An 18,666-nucleotide genomic window follows, 5' to 3' on the forward strand; every position below is an offset into this window, starting at 1 on the left:
CTTTCTTCCTGGCATCCTTTGTTATGCCCATCTGTATTGAGCTTCCACACATTGCCACAAATCTCTTGAATTATGACCTAATCTTTCAACATTACCCTGAGCCCTAGCCTTACAATTTAGTCAAGTCAACCATTATGCAGCACGAAACTGTAGTTCTGTTCCCCTGGTCAAAGCTAGGGTGATTGTGACCATTGATGATACCTCTTCCTATAGTCAGCCATGTCCTCCAACGCATTATCATCTCCTCACCATACATATTGGGTTGGCCCACTTCACAATTATTGTCTCCTCTGCATTCCAACATGATGCCTGCAATCCTCAGAATTGACTTGCCCAACTTCCCTACCACAACAGTGGGTCCTGATCAACCTGCTTGAGTTTCATTGACTTGTCCAGACGGTACCAACTGATCTCTCTGCAGCTCCCCGAGTGACTTGCTATGACTCCTTGGACAGGTTGTTCTGGACTTGTAGGACTGACTGGCCCACTACCCAGACTGTAGAAGTATGGTCCCCAACTACAAATGTCCCAAGAAGCTGACTGATGGTGTCCAAGCCCTGTGCTGAAATCAGACACTGCCCTTGACCAACTGTGCCGAAACTCCCTGACTGAAGGGTATCTCCCCAGATCTGATTGAGGGCCACATCCCTTGGTTGAAGTCCATGCAGTATGTTTGCTGTGTAGGTGCGACTTTAACATAGCTTGGTGCCATATAGGAACATGTCCTCTTTCTAACTGATTACTACTTATAGCCATAACAGGCTACTTGGCTTTATGTTTGTGGTAAAAGGCAAGGTAAGGCAGATATACTGTGAGCTTCAAGCTCTGGCAGTGGGCCAAAGCACAAAAAGGCCAATCAGGCCACAGAACTGATCTCCAAACTCTGAGACCTAGGAGTCTCTTCCGCCTCCTCAACTGGATCCTTGATATTCTGACCCACAGACCACACTCAGTAAGGATAGGTGACAGCCGTGATTCACAACACCAGTGCCCCATGAGGCTGTGTACTCAGCCCTCTACTACACACACAACTATCTGGCCAATTTCAGCTCTAACTCTGTTTACAACTTTGCTGATGGCACCATCATAGTCAGTCAGACTCAAACAACAACAACAGGACAGAGTACAGGAAGGAGATAGACAGCTTCGTGGCATGGTGTAAAGATAATCTCCCCCTCGGTGTCAGCAAAAGAAAGGAGCTGGTCATTGACTTCAGGAAGGGGAGTGGAAGGCACGCCTTTGCCTGTATTTGGGTGCTGAGGTGGAGGTGATCGAGAGGTTCGAGTTCCTCGCAGTAACTGTCACCAATAATCTGTCCTGGTCCATCCACGTTGATGCTATGGTCAGGACACACACCAGTGCCTCTACCTCCTCAGGCTAAAGAAATTCGGCATGTCCACAATTACTCGTATCCATTTTTACAGATGCATCATAGATAGCATCCTGTCCGAATAACTTAGTCCATCATGGAAACCCGCCTTCCTCCGTTGACTCCATCTGCACTTCCTGCTGCCTCGGGAAAGCAGCTAAGATAACTAAGGACCGCTACCACCCTGGCTACACTCTCATCCATAGTCTTCCATCAGGCAGAAGATAGTTTGAAAACATGTATTAGCAGGTTCAAGAATAGCTTGTTCTCCACTGTTTGCACATTTTTGAATGGACCTCTCATATATCAGAATTGATCTTTCTTTGAGCCTTCTCTGTAGCTGTAGCATTATATTCTGCATTCTGTTCTGTTACCCTGATGTATTTATGTAAGGATGATTTGCCTGGATAGCGCTCAAAACAATCCTTTTTACTGTAACTCCCTATATTTGGCAATAATATATCAAATCAAATTAAATCAAAGATGCGATGAGCATCCAAGTATGTGAAAAAGTGAGTTAGCATGAGGAGAGTAAGTGAGGAACCCTGTGATGTAGCCTGCTCTAATCCAGGAGATCGGTGCCTGTCCATGCATGCAAAGTGATTTGCTAGCTGTGTGACAATGAAAGGTGCTGATATGCTTCAAAGTACAGCATTGGAGAACCATATTGTGAATGGGTTAGAGATGTGCCAACCTCCTCGCATGATTAGTCGCTGCCCACTGATTGCGCCCAGAGATGTTGCAGTCTGCTGACCAAGATGGATGCCAGGGGATTAAACAGAGAGCTGAAGTCGCCAGGTACCCACTGTTGACTTTCCTGTTGGGGTTGTCATTGTCCAGTTTCTCTTTGCGTGTGAGAGTATCAATAAGACAAGATTAGGTTCTTATGGCATGCAAATATATTCATTTGGGGTGGCACGGTGGCTCAGTAGTTAGCACTGCTGCCTAACAGCACCAGGGTCCCAGGTTCGATTCCAGCCTCTGGCGACTGTCTGTGTGGAGTTTGCACGTTCTCCCAGGGTATGTGTGGGATTCCTCCAGGTGCTCCGGTTTCCTCCCACAGTCCAAAGATGTGCAGGTCAGGTGAATTGGCCATGCTAAATTGCCTACAGTCTTAGTTGCATGAGTCAGAGGGAAATGGGTCTGGGTGGGTTGCTCTTCGGAGGGTCACTGTGGACTGGTTGGGCTGAAGGGCTTGTTTCCACACTGTAGGGAATTTGTATCTATCTAAGCCAGTTGCAACTCACAGTGAGATTCTCATCTTGCTGTTCAAAACTTGATTGTAGTATGTCTCTTTATTATTCTTGATGTTTAGAATCTGCCAGTCTCGCCATATTTTCTCAAATTGCTCACCATTGCACACATCGTTCAGGAGCTGGAAAGACTCCACTCATCTTTCCCTCCATTCCGATCTGACAGGTCACCTTTGCCTTTACACCATATCCATGCTCTCAAGCTTACAAGTAGCTGGCTGATTGAACAGCAAATGCAGGTAATGGTTTGTAGGGTGATAATCATCTACTTAGTCAGATTCTCATTTCCTGAGACAAAATATTTTTGATTGCACTCTCACTCCCGAGATCTGAGCACATAAACTTGGTTGACATTTCAGTCTTGAGGTTGTGTTGCACTGGCAGAGATAAGGCCTTGAGAATGAGATGTTTATCTAAAGTCCCATTTACAAGGCACAATGCTTTTCAAATGTGTTGCTGGAACAGCGCAGCAGGTCAGGCAGCATCCAGGGAACAGGAGAATCGACGTTTCGGGCATAAGCCCTTCTTCAGGAATCTGCAGACCTCACTTTCTCCTCAATGCTTTTCAAAGCAAAGTGTAGTTTCCCCACACCCAGTGCCCAAATATTTATCCCTAAATCATCAGTGATGTGTGCATAGGGAGAAGATGGTTCAAATTCAAGTGAATGATTTTCTTGTAGCCTGGAAATTTGAATTAGAAATTCGTTCCATAATACCTCAATGCCCAATGAACTGTGATGTGAGGTATTTTTAAACTAGGCTTACAATTTTTTCTTTGCTTATCTGCAGGTTTTAACAACTCGATATTGAGACTTGAATCAGCTTAGCAGCTTCCTCCATCTACTCCAGCTGTCACATGATACTCTAATATTTCAAATAAAATTTCATTATCAGAGATAACGACAGAGCTGGAAAGGGCGTCATAACCATAAATTACTTTGCAAACTAAATTACTTCGAAGTGATAAAATTATGTTATCATATTGCTAGACTTTATAGTAGGGAAGGCTCCACTGAGATCCGGTACAGACTGTCAAAATGCCCTGCCTTTCTGGTTGTCTGCTCGTGTGTTTTTTTCAATACATTGCACAAAACTGCACAGCAGGAATTGGCATGAACTTGGAAGCCTCTGGTTATAAAAATGGGGAAAGAAAAATCATAGTAGGTCATTGTTGAATCAATGTAATTATGATCTTGAAATGTGGTCATGTGTCTCTACTTCCAATACAATGGACACCCATTGCATTTTGACAACAGTTACACAGCTTCAAAATGTTGAACAGATGTGTCACAACTTGAGGGTGAACCATCTGTATATCCAGTTTAAAGATTAATCTTTTATTTAGGTTTTTAGATATTACTCTATGTTTTGAATAATTTCCTTTGCTTTTCCAGATTGTCATCGTGATTTAAAGCTGCTGGAAACATAACATTGTCCTCATTTGAGTTAATTTTGTGCCAAGGACCAGAGGCATATTTAGGTGTCAGGATTTGTTTAAAAGGTATTGATTTGATAACATTTGATGTGAATACGTTCTTGCTTTCTGATCCTTCTAGTGATACACTACTGCTGACCTTTCAGTTGGCATTGTAAAACAGTGAGCCCATCATGTACATGTCCCAAACTGTGGGACAGGAGCCTTTTTTAGACTGGGGACAAGTACTCATGCTAATAACAGCATTGCAAAGCTACTCACTCTGCAAACCAACTGAACAGCACCATGCTGCTCTTTAGCGAAGTATTAATACAATTGATTTTGGTGGTGTCCACAGGGGCAATTGCCAACTGGGAGATCATGAGAACTCCCTTTTCTTCTTTCAGTGGTTCTGTGGGATCTTTATGACTGCATCGACAGACATGGGGGGATCTTGGTTTAGGATAGCATGTTCGACATTCAAAAATGTTGCATTGGCCACCATTTATATACCCACGTCTGTTAAACACTTTAGCCTCAAGCTTCAGACTCAAAGATGAGAGTTTTATTTTTAGTTCTTGCATGGGATATTGGTGGGGTTCCTGGCTAAGCAAGTCCATGTTCTCCTTCTCTAATTGCTCTTGAAAAGGTGGTGGTCAGGAGTCTCTTGAACAGCTGCAGTCCATATCTATCAACAGTACTGCTGGGACGCTCAAAGAACAAAGAACAAAGAAAATTTACAGCCCAGGAACAGGCCCTTTGGCCCTCCAAGCCTGAGCCAATCCAAATTGCAGTCCATATCTATCAACAGTACTGCTGGGACGCTCAAAGAACAAAGAAAATTTACAGCCCAGGAACAGGCCCTTTGGCCCTCCAAGCCTGAGCCAATCCAAATCTCCTGTCTAAACCTGTCGGTCAATTCCTAAGCATCTGTATCCCTCTGCTCTCCACATACTCATGCATTTGTCCAGACGCATCTTAAATGAATCTGCCGTGCCTGCCTCTACCACCTCTGCTGGCAACGCGTTCCAGATGCCCACCACCCTCTGTGTGAAGTACTTACCGCGAGTTTCCCCTTTAAACTTTCCACCTCTCACCTTGAAAGCGTGACCTTTCATTACTGAATCCTTCATCCTGGGAAAAAACTTCTGTCTGTAGTCATGGCTGAGTGGTTAAGGCGATGGATTAGAAATCCATTGGGGTTTCCCCACGTAGGTTTGAATCCTGCTGACATACGTTAAGAACTGTCTGTAGTCATGGCCGAGTGGTTAAGGCGATGGATTAGAAATCCATTGGGGTTTCCCAAGTAGGTTTGAATCCTGCTGACATACGTTATTGTCTGTAGTCATGGCTGAGTGGTTAAGGCAATGGATTAGAAATCCATTGGGGTTTTCCCAAGTAGGTTTGAATCCTGCTGACATACGTTACTGTCTGTAGTCATGGCCGAGTGGTTAAGGCAATGGATTAGAAATCCATTGGGGTTTCCCCAAGTAGGTTTGAATCTTGCTGACATACGTTAAGAATTTCCTCCTCTATCCACCCTGTCTATACCCTTCATGATTTTGTAAACCTCAATCAGGTCCCCCCTCAATCTCCTTTCTCTAATGAAAATAAACCTAACCTACTCAACCTTTCTTCATAGCTAGCACCTTCCATACCAGGCAACATCCTCATAAACCTTCTCTGCACCCTCTCCAAAGCGTCTACATCCCTTTGGTAATGTGGCGACCAGAACTGTACACAGTATTCTAAATGCGGCCGAACCAATGTCTTGTACAATTTTAACATGACTTGCCAGCTCTTATACTCATTACCCCGTCCAATGAAGGCAAGCATACTATATGCCTTCTTGACCACTCTATCCACCTGTGCAGCAACCTTCAGGGTAGAATGGACCTGCACTCCCAGATCTCTCTGCCCATCAACTTTTCCCAAGGCTCTCTGTTCATTGTATAATTGGCTCTAGAATTAGTCTTGCTAAATGCATCACCTCACATTTGTCTGGATTGAAATCCATCTGCCACTTTTTCACTCAACTCTCTAGTCTATCTATATTCTCCTGTATTCTCTGACAGTCCCTTATGCTTTCTGTTACTCCACCAATCTTCATGTCATCTGCAAACTTGCTGATCATACCAACAGTGCCCTCTTCCAGATCATTTATGTATATTACAAAAAACAGTGGCCCCAGCACTGACCCCAGTGGAACACCACTGGTCACCTTACTCCATTTCGAGAAACACCCTTCAACTACTACTCTCTGTCTCCTGTTGCTCAACCAGTTCTTTATCCACCTAGCTAGAACACCCTGCACACCATGTGACTTCACTTTCTCCATTAGTCTACCATGGGGAACCTTTTCAACTGCCTTACTAAAATCTATGTATATGACATCAACAGCCCTTCCTTCATCTATCAACTTGGTCAGTTCCTCGAAGAACTCTATTAAGTTGTTAAGGCACGATCTCCCCTGCACAAAACCATGTTACCTATCACTGATAAGCCCATTCTTGACTAAATATAAATAGATTCTATCTCTCAGTACCTTCTCCAGCAACTTTCCCACCACTGACGTCAGGCTCACCAGTCTGTAGTTACCCGGAATATTCCTACTATCCTTCTTGTACAGGGGGACAACATGAGCAACCCTCCAGTCCTCCGGCACTTCACCTGTATTTAAGGACGCTACAAAGATATCTGTCAGGGTCCCAGCTATTTCCTCTCTCGCCTCCCTCAGCAACCTGGGATAGATCCCATCCGGTCCTGGGGATTTGTCCACCTTAATGACCTCTAGCATATCCAACACATCTTCCCTACTTATGTCAACATGATCCAGACTAATCAAACTTCTATCTCTAATTTCAACATTCATCATGTTCCTCTCCTCAGTGAACACTGATGCAAAGTAATCATTCAGAATCTCACCCATTTTCTCAGGTTCGACACACAGCCTTCCTTCGTTATCCTTTAGTTGACCAATCCTTTCTCTACTTGCCCACTTGCTTCTTATATAAGAATAAAATGCTTTGGAATTCTTAATTCTGCTTGCTAAAACTATTTCATGACCCCTTTTAGCCCGCTTGATTCCTCGTTTAAGACTTGTCCGACTCTTCCGATATTCTTCCAGGGCCCGTTCTATTCTTACCTGCCTAGACCTTATGTATGCTTCCCTTTCCTCTTGGCTAGTCGTACAATTTCTCCTGTCATCCACAGTTCACGAATCTTGCCCTTCCTATCCTTAGCCTTCAACGGGACATGCCTATCCTGCACTATCTTTAACCTATCTTTGAAAGCCTCCCACATCTCAAATGTGGACTTTGTTTCAAATAGCTGGGTCCAATCCACATTTCTGAGCTCCTGCCTAATTTTGATATAATTGGCCTTGGCCCAGTTTAGTATTTTTCCCTTAGGACCACTCTCTCTTTTTTATCTATGAGTGTTCCGAAACTTACAGAATTGTGGTCACTGTTCCCAAAGAAATCCCCCACCGCAACTCCTGCCACCTGTTCTGTCTCGTTCCTCAGTACCAGGTCCAATACGGCCCCTTCCCTCATCGGACATACTGCTCTAGAAAACTCTCCTGGACGCTTCTTACAAATTCTACACCAACCAGACTTCTGACATTAGGTGTATCCCAGTTAATGTTGGGAAAATTAAAATCTCCCGTCACTACTACCCTATTGCCTCTACATCCTTCCATAATCTGTTTACCTATTTGTTCTCACTGTTGGGAGGCGTGTAATACGGCCCCAACAGTGTAACTGCACCCTTCTTATTTCTCAGCTCCACCCATAATGCCTCATTACCCAAGACCTCCATAGTGTGCTCCTTTAGCACAGCTGTGATATTGCCCTTGACCAGCAATGCAACTCCATCGGCCCCCCACCCCCCCCTCCATTTTACGTCCCTCCCTGTCCTGTCTGAAATGTCTATATCCTGGAACATTTAGTTGCCAATCATCATGCCCTTCCTTCAATCAAGTCTCTGTGATCGCAATAACATCATACTCCCAGGCACCAAGCCAAGCCCTAAGTTCATCTGCCTTACACGCTATACTCCTTGCATTAAAGTAGATTCATTTCAGGCCACCAGTTCTTTTGCGCTCATCTGCTCTCTGCCTACTCTTCCCTTTATTAATGCTGTCTTCATGATTCTTACAGTCTCCAGTTTTCACCTCGCTGCCTGCTTGTTTTCTCTCTGGTTCCCAGTCCCCTGCCACATTAGTTTAGCAAAAACTCCCCCAAGGACATTGGTTCCGGTCTGGTTCAGATGTAGACCATCCATTTTGTTATAATCCCACCTTCCTCAGAACCGGTCCCAATGTCCAACAAATCTGAACCTCTCTCTCCTACACCATCTCCGCCACATGTTCATCCTGCCTATTTTTTCATTTCTACGCTGGCTAGCACGTGGCACTGATAGTAATCCCGAGATCAGTACCTTTGAGGTCCTCCTCTTTAACTTCGCTCCTCGAGTTCTTCTTTCAAGACTTCATCTCCTTTTGTACTTATATTGTTGGTGCCTATATGCACCATGACAACTGGCTGTTCACCCTCCCCTTTTAGAATGCACTGCAGTCAATCAGTGACATCCCTGACCCGAGCACCTGGGAGCCAACATACCATCTGGGAGTCCCATTTTCGGCCACAGAACCGCCTATCTACTCCCCTCACAATAGAATCCCCTGTGACTATGGCCCTACGAGTCTTTTTCCCACCCTTCTGAACAGCAGTGCCCGTCACGGTGCCATAATCCTGGCAACTGCTTCCCTCTCCTGGTGAGCCATCTCCCCCAACCGTATACCTTTTTTGGAGGAAGATGACATCAGGGGACACCTGCACTGCCTTCCTACTCTTTTTCTGTCTTTTGGTCACCCATTCACTGTCTCCCTCAGCAATTCTAACCTGCGGTGTGACCAGTTCACTAAACATGCAATCCACGATCTCCTCAGCATCGCGGATGCTCCACAGTGAGTCCATCCACAGGTCCTGAGCTGTCATGCGGTCAAACAACAGCTGCAGCTGGAGACACTTCATGCAAGTGTAAGAGTCAGGGACGTCAGACACGTTCCTAAGCTCCCACATCAAGAAGAAGTCTGGCCCCCTGCCATTGTAAGCTTAGCTTTATATGAACTAGCTAAACCCAAACGATGCACTTAAATATATGAAAAAGAAAGATAAAGAAAAAAATAAAAGCCTTACCTTACAGAGTCTTTTTCTTCCAGTTGGCGGGGGTGGGGGGGGGTGGGGAGGGGAGGGGGGAGGGAGATATTACACCTGTAGTATCGCGGGTTTAGCCACTGCCCAAATATAAATTAAACCCTTACCTTCCCGGCAGCCCTCTCTTCACTCCACCTTCTCTCCTCGCCGCTCTGTCAAAATGGAGCTCATGCCAGGATTTTCATTTGTAACAGTAAGGGAACTGTGATCTAGCCCTCAGTTAGGATCAGGCATAGCTTTGAGGGCATCTTGCAAGTGCATGATGATGCCGTACATCTGCTGCCCATGTCCTTTGAGATGTTGAAGGTCATGGGTTTAGAATGTGCTGGATAAGAATCTTTTATTGACAGCCTTATATAATACAGGTTGCTGCCCTTGCTCTCCAGTGGTGGGAAGACTAAATGCTGAAGGAGGTGAAGATTGTCCTGATCAAGTGAGCTGCTTTGTCTGAATGGTGTTAAAACATTGTTGGAGCAGAAATCATTACTACAGATTCCGTCACAGTCCTTACTTGTAGATGTTGGACAGGTATTGGTGAGTCGGGTGATGCAGAGTTCCAAGCCTCTGACCTGTTTATGTTGCTGGTCCAGTTCAGTTTCTGGTTGATGGTAACCCCAGGATGTTGATAGTGAGGGATACAGCAGTATTATAGTGTAGTTTTGGTGTTTATCAGTTGGCACAGACATGGTGGACTGAAGGCTGAAATCAACTAGGTAAAAACAAGGACTGCAGATGCTGGAAACCAGAGTCTAGTTTAGAGTGGTGCTGGAAAAGCACAGCAGGTCAGGCAGCATCCAAGAAGCAGGAAAAATCGACGTTTCGGGCAAAAGCCCTTCATCAAGAATAGATGAAGGGCTTTTGCCCAAAACGTTGATTTTTCCTGCTCCTCAGACAGTGGGCTGAAGGGCCTGTTTCTATGCTATATGACTCTAATGCAATTGAATACTAAAGAGATTATTCGAATTCCCTTTGGTGACGACCATTGCCTCGCCCTGGCACACTGTTACTTGCCACTTAATAGTTGAAGTCAGAATGTTGTCCAAGTCTTGCTGCATATGAACATAGACTACTTTATTATCACATTCCTGATGAAGAGCTTATGCTCGAAACATTGAATCTCCTGCTCCTTAGATGCTGCCTAATCTGCTGTGCTTTTCCAGCACCACACGTTTTGACACTGATCTCCAGCCCTCACTTTCTCCTAGTTGATTATAACCTCATAGTGAAGCCTCTTCCAAGGATATCTCCCTTGAAGAAGTTCTCCTCCTCTGTCTACAAGAATCTCAGTGAGTCTCTCTCACTGCACCCCCCAGGTCATCACCTCTGCTCTGAAGCTCTTCAGCTAATCCTGAAGCAGACCTGCTACCACAGCCACATCCCCTTCCTCAGTGCCTGCCTACAAAACCGACTGATCCTGGATGGACTCCAGGCTACATTCAGGTCATCACAATTTGGACCTAACCAAGACAACCACTACCTGCAGCAAATCCAAAGCCTCCAGAAATGGTTCTCCATCTGGATCCTCTGTTTCACGCTCGCAGCCATGCACTGCCACCTACACTCCCTGCAGTCAGCCCTTCCCCAGCTCACGGGCACACTCAGGGCCAGACCTGCAAAGGACCTCTGCTATTCTTCATCCTGAGAAGCATCCACACACTCAGCAAATGCTTTTTCTCCACCATAACTGCCATCAAGGAATATAGGTATACTAAACTTTCATGTACTTACCTCCAAACTCAGGATTCCTCGATCATCACAGAACCTTCTCCCAGCCTCCAGAACTGCTCAGATACCGTTAGCCACATGGCAGCTTCAGCCACCACTACCGTGGCAAACAATGACGTCACTTCCGCCCCCCTGCTCCATGGACTGCAGACACTGTTGACTATACAGCCTCAGCAATCGCTGCCAACACAACCACCTCTGCGACTGCTACAAAGACCACCGCTGCTGAAACCACCGTGAGGACTATCCAGCATGTCACTTCCATCCCTGTAGTTGCTGCCTCCTCAGCACCTTCTGCCCCCATCAACATTACTCACTGGAACCCCGCTGAAGACATCGCGGACATCACATGGAACGTCACTTCTGCCCCAGTGGATGGCACCGAATGCACTGCTTCCACCCCCCAACCCCCATTGTGTGCGTCACCTTCATTGGTGATGTCACCCAACCATATCATAACCACACCCACTCCAGCAACAGTCTCTGTCCCCACCCCCAATGCCAGCCCTACACCAGGTCCAAACTCTCAGCCCTTCTGTGTTTTTTACCATCCCCACAGACCTCCCCCCTCACTGGGGATGAACGATCAGTCCTCAGTAAAGGCCTCGCCTTCATCCCACTATGCTCCTAGATTAATGAATTCAACAAGCGTTGCGACATCGAACCCATTCCTGATTAAGATTATGCTCGAAACACTGACTCTCCTGCTCCTCAGATGCTGCCTGACCAGCTGTGCTTTTCCAGCACCATATCTTTTGACTCTGTTTTATTATCTGAGGAGTTACAAGCAGCGCTGAACATTGTGCAGTAATGAGCAAGCATTTCTACTTCTGACCTTTCATGGAAGGAAGTATGCTGTTCAAGCATCTGAACATTGTTGGGCCTTGTACATGATCCTGAAAAACTCCTGTGGCAGTTTCCTTGTACTGAGATAATTGGCCTTCACTAATGACAGTCGTCTTCCTTTATGCTTGGTGTGACACCAATTAATGAAGTGTTCTCTCCCTGATTCTCATTAACTTCAGTTTTGCTAGGAGTAACAACATGTAAAAGGCATCTAGATAGGTTTATAGGGATATGGACCAAATGCTGGCAAATGGAACTCAATTAATTTAGGAAAGCTAGTCAGCATGGCAGAGATGTACAGGTCCAACTCGATGATTCTATGATTTTTTGCTGCTATGTTCTGCCTTTAGCAGCAAGGCATCATTTGACAATCACTCACACTACCCCTGTTGAACTCAGCTCTTTTGTCCATGATTAGACCAAGATGGTGATGAAGTCAGGTGCTGAATTATCCAAACTGAGCACCAGGCAAATTGTTATTGTATTACTTAAACGTATTGTCAACAAAACTTTCCAACATGTTGTGATTGCAAGGATGCTTTAGGGGTGATAGTTTACTGGATTGGACTTGTACAGCTTTTTAAAGAAGGACATTCCTGGAAAACTTTCCACATTGCTGGATAGCTACCAGCATGATAGCTGTATTGGAATAGCTTGACTAGGGGTGCAGCAATTTGTGGACCACAAGTCTTCAGTACTATTGCTGGAATGTCGTCAGTATTTAGTGCCGTCAGCCATTTCTGATTACGTGTGGAGTGAATCAAATTGGCTACAGTGATCATGAGGACCTCAGAGGAGACTGAGATGGATCGTTCTCCTCAGTATTTCTGGCTGACGACATTTGTATATGCTTCAGCCTTATCCTCAGCACTGATGCGCCGGGGTCCCCCATAATTCAGGACAGGGTTATTTGTGGATCTTATCCCTCCTGTTAAGAGTTTAATCGTCCATCGCCATTCACAACTGGATTCAGCAGGATTATAGAACTTAGGTCTGATGTCTTGCTGTTACTTATCTCTGTCTATTGCAAGCTGCTCTTGTTGCTTGGCGTGCAAGCAGTCGTTTCATCAGGCTGACACCTCCTTTTTAGGTTCGTTTGGTGCTGTTCCTGGCAATTCCTTCTGATGATTGTGCCAAATTGACATTTGGGTTTTAGTTGTACAAAATGTCGAACTTTACCCATCCAAATATTAAAAGTTGGATTTCTTTCACCTATAGAGAGTGTTAATTCAGAAAGTATATGGAGAAATGTTTCCAAACTTTGTTTGCTAATCCTGACTATTGTTTGGGTTTTGCTTCTAAGCAATATTTGACTTAGAGCTGTCTGATATTACTTCTGATTGTAACCTTTATAAGGCAACCGAAGGTTGTTCGTTCTTTGAAGATAAATAGGTTAGTATTTTAATTATTCTGACACCATGTCAACATCATATCCCTCTAAACTTGAGCACAGCACAACAGATTGCAGTTAACAATTGACAATTGGAAACAACCTACAGGAGTGATGGTGCCTCTCTTTACCTGCAATGTGATCCAGAATCAGATGCCAAATACTGTTCAATTCTTGCTTTGAGACTTGCATGCACCCACGCATGTTTTCTGTTGATTCACTAGTAACTTTCAAAGGGGATTTGGGTGAACAGCTGAATGGGAAATATTTTCCTGGCAGTGGTGAACATGCAGGAGTTAAGAACTAATCAGTAGCTTTTTTTCAAAGACATGGCACTGACAAGAATTGGATGACCACCTCTGACCTGTGAGATCTCGTGTAGATACAGCTGAGCCTTTTGGAAGTATATTTCATGAGAATTTTGGAATACTGTAAGAATACTTTATTCTCCCGATCACACTTCTCTAAGGATGCAGCAGTGGTGGAAGAAGATGCCTGCATAACCCTACACTGAAATCTTCTGTGGCACAAAGCCTTCATCCCTCCATTCATCCTGCACCTGAACTCTGCCACATGAGAAAGAGATTACTGCCTCAGTCTGTTCATGGAAGTTTTGAAATCGTTAACCTAGAAATGTCTAAAGTTTCTTCTTGGTGTAAAATATTGACACCGATATCCTCCCCTTTTTTGCACACAATATTATCAAAATTAATTTTTCTACTCTCACATTATCCTCCCAAGACTACAGTACAGTTTGCACCACATAAATATATGAACTATCATCAATAGATGTGATCGATGGTTCAAGTTCACTTGTGTCTTGCAAATCTCGCTTATGTAAATAAAAATCAATGTATTCTCTGGGCTGTGCGGGTTACAAAAACAGGGGAAAAGCTAATAGATTTTGAGATGATATGTAATAAAATTCTATTTCTACTGATTAGTAACAGCAGTCATAGACTCAGAGGTATCAGTGAAAGAAGTAGAAGATTTTGGCTATTTAACTATAAGTATCTATTTAATCATTATTTAGTTTAGCATTTAAAAGATGAGAATTTAATTGGACACAGAGGAAGGGGATAATAATTAAGAGTCTATAGTTATAGTTGAAGGGTTAATACTGGGTATAAGGGAGTAAGGCCAAATTACCCCCACCTGGACTGCAGGTTTGGCAGACTTATTTCAACATTGATATAAAATATGATATAAAACTTCTCCAATTCAAAACCAAACATTGGGTTTCATCGAAGTCCACTCTGTGTCACAATTGGTGCCAGTTTAATTAATGTGTGATCATCAAGATAGTATAAATGGCCTGCGCAAGTGACACTCTCTTAATTGAATCTGATGTGAATTTGGCACAGGATGGTACAGCATCGTGGTTCAATGTAGTGAGAGGAGTTGGAGGGGCCGAGGGTAGGCATGATTTGATTTCTAGATTTAGAAACTTAATCTAACTCTCTTCATCCATTTCTTTTAAAAACATGCAAGGATTCTACAGAGTAAATGGTTTTGGATGTATTGTGAAATTTTCCAGTTGAGTGATTCCACAAAAGAACGTGTATGAAATTGACACCAACAACTCTGAGGAAGTGGATAGCATGTCTTTCAGAGAAAAAAAATGATGCTTCAGACTCATTTACAGCTCTTTATGGCCGCTGTATGTGTGTATTGACAGCCACATAACATCAATAAGCATTTGTATTTGCTTAAGTGATTATTCAACCTGTCAATGGTTGTGCCACTGGGAATTAAACCTTTCTTTGACCTTGACCTAATCTAGTTCACCCTCATCCATTTTATGTTCAGCTTGAATGTTTTTTTAAGTAGGAAGCTACTTGAGCCTTCTAAGCATCATTCTGTGAATGTTCAGGAATGACAATATAGTGCACATCAAAACTGGTTTACTATATATCAACAAAGAAAGTCTATTGCACAGAGATACAGCACTGTAACGTATTGATTTTATACATTATAATACTGTGTTAGTCATAAGTTGTTAACTTGTCAACCGCAGAAGTTGATCTTTGATTTAGGAAATGTATTTTTTACAGTGATGTCTTCTTCAGGGACCTTTGTAGTCAAGTCTAGTTTATTTAAAACTTTGTTCTCAGATTTTATCTTCTGGATACTTTAGTCTAGAACTATTTAAGTCTGTCTTCACAATTTAGATGATTATTTCCCAAAACTGTTCCCACTGTGATCCCATTTCATGGCTAGGAAACTTGTGATGCCACAGTGAGAACTGTGGGACAGTGAGGTGGGAGAGCTGTGATATAGGGAAGGTAGGGCAGGAAAAGCATATATTTAATCTTTAGGCTTTCTTTAAGAACCTACCTTTTGACTGGCTTTTTTTTGCAGCCAGAATTACTTCTCAAAAGATCTTTACTTAGGGCAGGTCCACCATTTGAAAAAAAACAGACCAGGCTTTAACGGGGCTAAGCAGCTGTTAATGCTCGGCAGGGATTCCATGCCAATCATTACAGCTCTAGAATGACCAACCCTAAAATCTTGAAAAAAGAAGCTCCTCATGGAAGCTCTTGAAAGGAGCCAATCTACAAGACAAGTGGGAAACTGTTCAGCCTATGTGAGCGCCAGTCCAGAACTAAAACTATCCCAATCTCTGTCATCAAGCTGCAGATGATACGTTTGTATATTTGTACACTCAAAGGCTGAGCTCCAGACTATTTTTTTTTATATCAGTTTGGGAACTAACAGGGATTAACAGCCCCCATTAATGAAGATCTGGACTCCCCTAGGGACGGTCTCTTTGTTCCGCGGTCGGTCAATAAACACTAGTAATCCAGTTTGGTTCTGTAAGATTTCACACTTTGATTATCACAGCCAGGCACAGGTTGTCCAGCAACACAGAGGTTAAATACTTCTGTGTCCCTAGGAGAAACTGCACACATGGCTTAAGACAAAGACATTTTAAAATCTTTTCATGAAAAGAGGTATAGCCATAATTACAGAGCAAATTCAAACAATTACCTGTCAAATTTAATAAAATGGCTTTATGACAGCGACGTAGCCCAATGATATTTCTTGGGAACCAACTTTCCACATTCAAACATCTTGCGAAACTATTGTTTGCACCTGCACTTGCAAGGTCAGTTAGGATGGCTAGTAATGTCTTATCTAGTCTAGTTATTTCTATGCTATAAGGGAAGTATTGTCTGGTTAATTCAGGAATGCAGCTTTAAACAGAATTGTCAATTTGCAGCCTAGAAGCCATTTTGTTATGTTATTTGCATCAGGAAGCCATTTTATTGCTGCCTATGTTAGTAAGAGCATGTATTAAATGGTTGTTTCTGACTACAACTAGTTACTTCAGCCTGTATTCTGATTTCAGATCCTCATGAGCAGGTATTGGTTCTCCCAGGCTGACCTAACCCATTTCTTTTTAGACCCAATTGTTGTTCTCTTACTCCTACCAGCTCCATCTCCTACCAGCTACTCACCCCCCACCCCCCAAAAAAGCTTATGTACCAACTTTTAATTAGCTGCAATCAGTTGTGAAGAAGGGTTACTGGATTTGAAACATTAACTCTGTTTTCTGTCTAAAGATGTTGCCTGATCTGCTGAGTTTCTCTGGCAATTTCTGTTTTTGTTTCAGGTTTTCAGCATCTGCAATTCTTAAAGTTTCTTTGTCAAACAGTAGTATGTCTTTGCCTTTTCAGAACTGGGTATGCAAGGCTTGTTATTGCGGGTGATCATAAAATCATAGAATCCCTACAGTGTGGAATCAGCCCATTTGGCCAGCAAGCCCACACCGAATACTATGTCACCCAGACTCATTCCCTTACTCCTATTACTGTACATTTCCTCTGACTTATGCACCTAGCCTTCACACCCCTGTGCACTATGGGCCAATTCACCTAACCTGTGCATCTTTGAACTGTGGGAGGAAACTGGAGCACCTGGAGGAAACCCAGGTGGGTAGAGAATGTGCCAACTCCACACCGACCGTTGCCTGAGGCTGGAATTGAACCTGAGTCCCTGGCGTTGTGAGGCAACAGGGCTAACCATTGAGCCACTGTGTTGTCTATAATGATGCTTAAAAATGTGTTGCTGGAAAAGCGCAGCAGGTCAGGCAGCATCAAAGGAGAAGGAGAATCGACGTTTCGGGCATAAGCCCTTCTCTAGCAACACGTTTTTAAGCTCTGATCCCCAGCATCTGCAGTCCTCACTTTCTCCTTGTCTATAATGATGCCAACCTTTACACTTCAATGAGAGAAAAAACTCCAGACGCCCACTTACTTCAGCAGAGAAGATTAATCATAAATGCCACATTTGCTTGCATTTAGAAGGCCATAGTAGCAATACCAAGCGATTGGTAAAGCTCCCCCACAGCTTCCTTGCTCCCTGCCCACTATCCATCTGGCTGTCATCCAACCATCTCTCTCAATGCGTGCCCATCTTGCAGAGGTTGCCATGATGCCCAGGCACTGAGAGGAAGCCCAGTGGCAGCAGCTGTTCTCCCCCCTCCCCCTGCATGCAGGGCTCTGACTCAGCCCGGGAAAAGGGTAAAGGTCAAAGGGGACAGCCTCACTGGTCGCAGACCCTGAGTGCCACCGTTGTGCACCATCCACTGGGAGCTGCTCTCCCCCTACCCCCTGCAGTACATGCATCTGGTGTCTGCAGATAAAGTGGCACTGCTTCCTGATAATCTTGTGGTACATTTCTCACCTTGTCGCTATTACACAAATTGAAAACCATTGATAAAGTTTGCTCTCTTCATGGCTGTAGAGGTAACAAAACAATTTTCTTCAGTAGTCTGCCATGGTATCTTCCTTTCATTTCTGCTACCCACCCTGTGATCCTTGACCAGTGGTAGGTTGAGGGTGGAGAACACATTTTGGAAGGTGATTAGCCTTTCCACTGCTGTTGCTGCACGAGAATGGGAATCTCTCACCTGGAGGATGCTCCTGTTCATGCAGCGTTATATTCAGGTAACGAGTGTGATCTTGCATAGATAGCTTTGATGGTATAACTTGAGCTCGCTCAGGTCTTGGCACGCTTTGCTACCAGTGCAACGAGCCTTAATACTCATGGCCTACATTTTGAACCTCCACTGCAAAACTAATATATATCTTGTGGGATAGAACATAAATGGATCCAAGCCTTTATTCAGATATACAAAACTCTTGTTAGACCACAGTTGGCAGACTGTGAGCAGTTCTAAGTTTAGAACATTAGGAAGGAGGTCTTGGCCTTTTAGCTATTTCAGTATTAACTTTTTTTTAAGAGTGCTAACTTGACTCTAAGGGCAAGATTATGAGAATAGATAACCTAAACTGGGGCTGTGTTCCCTCGAATTTAGAAGGTTATGGGGTGATTTCAAAGCTATTAATGAGAACAGAGTTTTTCCCATTTCACCCTATTTCACAAATCAGTGACTTAGGGTAGAGATACTAGATCTTTCTAGAATCCGATTGGCAAACATTTTT

The 18,666-nt window shown here is 43.8% G+C and overlaps 1 protein-coding gene and 2 non-coding genes across 7 annotated transcripts in view; all 3 read left to right on the top strand.

The window, feature by feature from the left end:
- Nucleotides 1-18,666, top strand: part of b4galt2 (UDP-Gal:betaGlcNAc beta 1,4- galactosyltransferase, polypeptide 2) — a 489,610-nt gene that overhangs the window by 48,894 nt on the left and 422,050 nt on the right. Inside the window, exon 1 of one of the 5 annotated variants that reach the window (XM_043699064.1) lies at nt 14,583-14,632. The exons of the other annotated variants lie outside the window; for them this stretch is intronic. The gene's annotated coding sequence lies outside the window, so the exon portion shown is untranslated. Of the gene's footprint in view, nt 1-14,582; nt 14,633-18,666 lie in introns of those variants that run through there. 5 annotated transcript variants of the gene reach the window in all.
- On the top strand, nt 5,191-5,273 carry trnas-aga. Its single transcript has one exon. It is a non-coding gene; the product is annotated as a tRNA-Ser (tRNA).
- trnas-aga lies at nt 5,287-5,368 on the top strand. The gene has a single exon. It is a non-coding gene; the product is annotated as a tRNA-Ser (tRNA).

Source organism: Chiloscyllium plagiosum, chromosome 11 (assembly GCF_004010195.1).
Source record: "Chiloscyllium plagiosum isolate BGI_BamShark_2017 chromosome 11, ASM401019v2, whole genome shotgun sequence".
Lineage (NCBI taxonomy): Eukaryota > Metazoa > Chordata > Chondrichthyes > Orectolobiformes > Hemiscylliidae > Chiloscyllium > Chiloscyllium plagiosum.